We start from the raw sequence: 7,001 nt of genomic DNA, 5'->3' as shown, positions 1-7,001 counted from the left end.
ATGATCCTGAGCCAAAGCCGGTGCCACCCATGTTGGAGCCATCCTCTCAAACACCCAGCTCCACTGGGAATCTCCCACTCAGTCCAGCACCCAGCTCAGGACCCTGTGTCACACACAATGAGAGGAAAGAAAGCTGCTTCCTCCTGTCAGGATTGGCTGGCACAGGAATGACAATGATCTTATCTGAGAGATTTAGGTGGGTTTTTGCCTGATTCCCACTGAAAATATGATCCCAAGGGCTGCTTTGTCCCAAATCCTGCTGCAGTGAGCTCCTCTGGCTTGTGGTGTGTCGTGACTGAACAAAAGTTGTTTCAGTTGCTTCTTGCTCCAACTTTTTTGGGATAATGGGGGGGATGACTCTGATTCTCCATTCCATCTTCTCCAGAGGATTTGTTTCTGCGCCCTGGAATGTGTGCACAGCATCCTCCCTCTGAGATGCGCTGCCCCCTCACCCCCTGCTCCCCAACCTCCTGCGGAACCTGGCTCCGTCCTCTGGATGTTCCTCCTGATGCCTCATCTGGAATCAAGAAGCTCTGGATGCTTGGCCAGTCTGGGGACAGTGGTGATGCTTCACAGATGGCCCCGAAATCCTGGCAGGCACAGAAAAGAGAGCTGGAAGGTTCAGGTTCCCGGAGGGGCTGGGAATGATCTCTGCATGAAATGAATGCAGCAGCTTCTCAGAGAGCTCCGGATCATTTTCCTAACAGCCCTTTTCCCTGGAATAGGATCCCTGTTTCCATCACAGCTCTGGCGATGCTGGGTTGTGTTCCAGGCAATAAATTGAGCTCCTCCCTAGCCACTCCTGAGCTGCTGCTGGGTTCTGTGCTCACAGACATCAGGGGAGGAGAAAAAATAGACCCAGCCAGTATTTCCCTTGTGTAAAATTGCTCTGAATGTGTTCCAGGGGAGGAAAGGTCCTGCAGGAGCAGGACTCTCCCTGTGTTCCTGCAGAAGGATGGAAGGGGAGACAAACGAGCTCTGCAGCCTTTTCTGGTCCCATTTGGGTACCAGATGGATTCCAGATGGACACACCGGGACTCACTCAGGATGGCCCCAGCTTTTCAGGCACCTTCCTCCAGAACAGGGTTCTCCAGAGCTGGGAATATCTGTGGGATGGCCCTTTTTACTCCCCACATTTCCCTCAGGTAAAAAGGATTTTTTCTACACTCCAAATTCCAACTCTGACTTTGCCCTTAGCTCTTCCCCACTCAGGGTCACCCGGCCCAGGTTTTCCCTCTCCCCAGAACTCCCCACACCTCAGGGAATTCAAGGTGATCCCTCAAGAGGATCCCTGGGAGAGAAAAGACTGAGTTGTGTCTGGAAAAGGTGGCCAGGTGACTTTCCCTGGCCTGGCCCGGCGCTGGTGTCACTGTGCCAGTCCTGGCTGACTGGGATGAACACGCCAAACACGGCATCTCAGGGAGGAACAGCTGTAGGGACAGACTGAGCAGTGTCTGTGTCTCCTTCCATTACTTTTTGGGATTAAATTTACCCTGGGATCAGTGATGCTGCTCAGATACGTGGGCAACTATTCCCTGGGGGATTTATTCCTCCTAATATTTAATGCCTCTGTCTGATCACATCTCCGTGGGCTCCCTTTGCAGTGTCTGGAGGGAAAGTGACACTTCCAGGTGCTGTTCACTGACCTATTTTAGGCTTTAGGCCAGGATTAATGGCAGCTTGGGCTCTGTTGCGGATCCTGATGAGAGCTGCAGAGGGACACATGGAGCCAGAGGAATCCCACTCCCAAAAGTTGTGGGATGCAGGGGACATTACCCACTGACAAATGCCCAGACAGACGCTCAGATTTGCACCATTGTCCCAGAGTTATGACTTCATATTTTCAGCAGACAGCACAGGTTACACCTGCTTCCCACTGGAGCGGGTTGTTTACAGCCATAATGGATTAAATTTTAGCTCCAAATCTGTTGGAGAAGAGCTCCATCCTGGCAGCAGCCTGGAATTATTGCTGAGCCCTCAGCTGCACTGTGGCCACTGTGGCTGCAATTCAGCCCCCTCGGAGCAGCAATGTTTGACACTGTCCAAAGCTGTGCTGTGGGGAGCAAATTAAGAAACGATTATTCCTTAATAACGTCTCCAGTTCAGGCTCCAGAGGAATTCAGGTGGAATTACCTTCACTGGAATGGGACCAGACCTTCTTTTAGGGCGAGGAAGGTAATTAGTGTGGAAAGCAGGAATGAACTTTGTTTCATTGTGGGGAACCCCGGTGCCGGTAGGGCTGGGTCTGCTGCTCACTCCTGCTCTCACTTCCCCATGGATCACCCAGAGCTTCATTCTGCATCCACAGGTGAAGGGAGAAGAGCAGGAGACAGGGTGATTTTCCGGGGCTTTGCTAAGCCCTTCTGGGGCTTAACACAGCCCGTCCTGCCGCCGTCCTCCATCCAGTCACCCAGACTGGGAGCTGATCCAGGTCCTGCTCTCTGTGCTCTCCCACGGGCTGGCTCCAGAAAAACCAGCAATTTTAACTTTGTGTTTGCCCTGTTCTTCCCTACTGAGAGAAACCCCAGACCCCATTAATCCCCTTTCTAGGACAGCTCTCTCCTGTAGTTCCTCCAAGGCCCAACTCCTGTTTCCTGTGCTGTCCCACCCTCCCTCACCTGTGAGGGACGCTCTGTCCCCTCCCCGTGTGAGGTCCCAGGAAATGATCCCAGGAAATGATGGGATTCTGCAGTTATCCCTCCAGGGCCAGGCTGGATGAGGATTTGCAGTGACTGGGAGCTGCTTCCTTTCTTTTCCATTCACATCTCCAAGCAGGATCCGCTGGGGATTGTCCAGAAGCTCCCTTGATGCTCCCTTGAGACATTCCCTGGTGCTCCCCCGGTCTGTCACCTTCACACCTTTTCCCTGATTTTCCTATTCCTCACAGTCACCTCCACTCTGAAATTCCCGGAATTACCCAATTGCTCCTTCTCGAGTTCTTGTGGTTTTCTCCACCTTCTTCATCTCTCCTGCATTCCTGTTCCTGCTGGCAGGGCCCAGAACTGCCCCCATATCCTGGCACAGGTTTATCATGGATTTATCAGCAGAGGTTTCTCATGGATTTCCCAGCATCATTCCCATGTGTTTGTCCTCTCTTGTCCTGATAATTCCATAATTTGATTTGCTTTCTTTGTGTGCTGAGCTGATGTGTTTATGGAACTGATAGAATCTCAGTGCCTTACTCCGGAATGACAATAATCCACTCGGAGCCCATCCCTGGAGATGCCTAATTAGGATTTCCCCCCTTGCACTTGACTTTACATTCATTTACATTCAACTTCACCTTCCTTCTCCTCACACTGTGATTCCATAATTCCTTCTCCTTGGTGCTCTGAGCAGCAGTGCCCCAGCAGCAAACCCCTCCCTGGGCACTGTGCTCTTCTCCAGGCTGTTTATCCCAGAATTCCAGAATGGTTTGGGTTGGAAGGGACCTCAAAGCCCATCCAGTGCCACCCCTGCCATGGGCAGGGACACCTCCCACTATCCCAGGCTGCTCCAAGCCCCAATGTCCAACCTGGCCTGGGACACTGCCAGGGATCCAGGGGCAGCCACAGCTGCTCTGGGCACCCTGTGCCAGGGCCTGCCCACCCTCCCAGGGAACAATTCCTTCCCAATATCCCATCCAGCCCTGCCCTCTGGCACTGGGAAGCCATTCCCTGTGTCCTGTCCCTCCATGCCTTGTCCCCAGTCCCTCTCCAGCTCTCCTGGAGCCCCTTTAGGCTCTGGAAAAGTCTCCCTGGAGCTTCTCTTCTCCAGGCTGAACAATCCCAATAGCATTAAAAGCCATCTATTTTTTCCCATTAAGTTAAGGATTCCATACTTTTTTTTTTAATATTTGTATTAAGTACTTCAAGCCATTTTCTCCAAGTCTTGTCCAGCCTGGCCTTGGGCACTTCCAGGGATCCAGGGGCAGCCACAGCTTCTCTGGGTGTTTATGAGAAGCTCAGCCCCTGGCACAGCTCAAACCCTGACACAGGGACCCAGGCAGGTCCCTGCCACCCTCCCTGTGATGGAGGGTGACAACTGTAGACGCTCCTCATCCATCCCAACCCCTTTCCTTCCTTCCAGCCCCACACTCATCCCGTGAGGTCCTTCCCCTTTCTTCCTTCCCCTTAGGGCAACACAATTCCCCTAAAAACCCCTTGTGAGGGCCCTCCCCGTGTGCTCCTCAGACTTGGGGCAGACAGGACCTCCCAGGGCTCCTCTGGGGTGTGGCTGTTTGGGCTCCTTTGGTGACATTTGGCTTCCCCTGAGCTGCTCTGACTCTTGCCCCAAATTCTCTGGATTTTTAGACGTGTTAGATAAACCAGAAAGCTGGAGAACATTCCCTGATCCTGTGCTGGTTTTAAAGCAGGCTTGCCCAGAGCAGGCTGGTTTGTCCTTGAGCTCTCTGGGGACTCGTGTGGGAGCACTGCCTGATTTGGGGAGGTTTCCTGCCATTTTATCATTTTGTCCTCCAGCTTTCCTGCCTGGGTTCCTGTTCAAAACACATCCTTGATAAACAGAGCCAGCCCAGGGGCTGATTTATTCCGAGACAACACCAGGGTCTCTCCAAACCCTGCGTGCCCTTAGCAGCTGAGCAGCAGAGCACATCCTCCTGCACGTGTTAAAATGCAGGGCCAGGCCTGCAACAGGAACAGTTTCTGCTCTCTGCAACTTCACTGCAGTAAAACCACAGGGTCAGGGCCTGCAAATTAAACTGACCCAGGCTTCGGGGCTGAAACACCCTGCCCAGGATGTGTGACAGCACAGCCAGGCTGGGAAAGCGCCCATGAAACCTTAATGGGGCTGGGCCTTATGAACCAGCAGCATCAGGCACAAATATTTTATCCCAGGAAAAACCTCAGCTTCCCTCTGCTTCCCTCTCCCTCTTCGTGAGACTCAGAGTTGCCAGGCCGATAAATCATCGCTGTATTAATTTAATATTATGGGGAGAGTCATAAACACCTGACTCCCACTCTGGGGTCCATGTATCTGTCTGATGAATGGAGAGTTTCTGCTCCAAAAATCTTCCCGTTAAACCCCATGCCTTGGGAATGCAGATGAGCACTAATGCAGCAGGCAGGCTGCGGTCACCGGGTTTGTGACTGTCACAGCACAGGTGGCTTTGGAGCAGGGCTCACCACATCTTCTGAGAGGGGTTGTGTTAGTTCATGAAGGAGTTAAATCCTCGAGGGATGTAAAACGCGGTGGATGCGGCACCTGGGGACATGGCTCGGGGGTGGCCTCGGTGGTGTGCTTGTAACCAACCAGGTTCTGGTTCTTCAGGAAGAAATCCATGCAGCAGCGGGGCAACTGTTGGAAAATTTGAGGAAAACTTTCACTTTAGAATAATGGTTTATGATCCCACATCTGTGGTTAATGCTGAGTGTCGCACCCTACAAAATGCCAGAGATGAATGTGGCTTTGTGTAAATCCCCTACATCTGTGACAAAAGGATCTCGCGCCAGCCAAGGCTTCCCGATTTCCCAATATCCATAGTTAATACGGACTGGGAGATGTCTCAGTTTTGAGAACAAAGATCAAGTGCCAGAATAAAGAATGACAGCAGAAGATGGTGACATATTTGAGACACCCTCAAGGAGTGAAGATTCATCAGAAGATTCATCAGAAGATTCATCAGAAGATCCGGGACCACAGAACGGAATTTTGAGGAATGGGATGCTCCAAACACCTCCAAAGACCCTCAAAAGACCCTTCCTCATACCCAAAGAAGTTCATGGTAATAGTGATCACAGAAGTGTCATGAACATGGAATAGGAATGTGAGGAATAGTTATTAATTCCATGGATATAACGTGGTCTGTAAGCTGGAGAATCCCCACACATCCAGCACTGCTCATTCACTAATGTTGGCTTTCTCATCCAGCAAATCAGTTGGAAAGCTTATTCCCTAGTTTCTGGTGACACAGTGGAGCCAGGCCTTGCCAGAGGAGACACTGAACTCCCTCCAGAAGCACTAAAAGATGCTCTGGATCATTTGCCTCCTTCCTTTTATTCCCATTTCAAATGGGAATGCAATTCCCCTTTATCCCATAGGATCCCTGGCTGTCCTATTCCACACCCAACAGCCCCTGGCCCTGCCCTGAGGCAGTGGAGCCACTTTATCCCACCAGATATGACCCAAACTGCCCAAATATTCCAAATTCCCTCCTCCCGGAGGGAGGTGCTTCTGCTGGAAGGGTGAGACCTCCTCAGGCTTTTCCTCTGGGAGCTGAAGGGTCCCTCCATGGGGATGTTCCTGGGATGGGTTGGCCAAGGGGGTGGTGGAGCCAAAGGATTTAGTTTGAGAGCTGGGTTTTGCTCCCACACCTCTCACTTTGTATTCCAGGCCTAAGCACTTGGAGAGAACGGGATACTGTTCCAGTCATCCAGGGGAATTTGGCCCCTTACAGATCCTTTGTCATTTTGTCCTTGAAAATTTGGGGCTCAAGGTTGGAATTGCTCCTCCAGACAGAGAAATTCCATGTGTGTGACGTCTGTGGATAAAAACCAATCTGGAATTCTCTGGACAAGAGGACATTGAGCAGGACCACAATGCTCCATGCAGGGCTTGTTTATATGAATGTGGAATTTTACTCAGCTCAGGGATCTGATGGAATCACTTCCACCTTCCAGGTTTTAGAGACTTTGGAATCTTCAGCTTGAATAAATAACCCCAAAATGCCTTCAAATGAAGACTTTTCACACGTGGATATTCCTCAATTCCCTCTCCATGTTTTATTCCCTATAATTAGTGTAACACAGGGGCGGAGCCTTTCTCCAGTCTTTTGCTGCAAATGCACAAATCCAGGGAAGGAGTGGAGACAGCAGCCTGAGGAAGGGCTGGAAAAATGCCCAATTGTTTTATTAATTCCCTGAATTAATGGAGAACGCAGGAGTTCACCTGATAAGCACCCAGGGAATCGTCAGCAGGAGTGATGGTGGTACTCCCTCAAAGGACAGCGCAGAGGTACAAGAGCCACCTGAGGGATTGATAAAACAGTGGGGGGAGAGATAAGA

Source organism: Corvus cornix, chromosome 15 (genome assembly GCF_000738735.6).
Source record: "Corvus cornix cornix isolate S_Up_H32 chromosome 15, ASM73873v5, whole genome shotgun sequence".
In the NCBI taxonomy this organism is placed as follows: Eukaryota; Metazoa; Chordata; class Aves; order Passeriformes; family Corvidae; genus Corvus; species Corvus cornix.
This window is presented reverse-complemented; position numbering follows the sequence as displayed.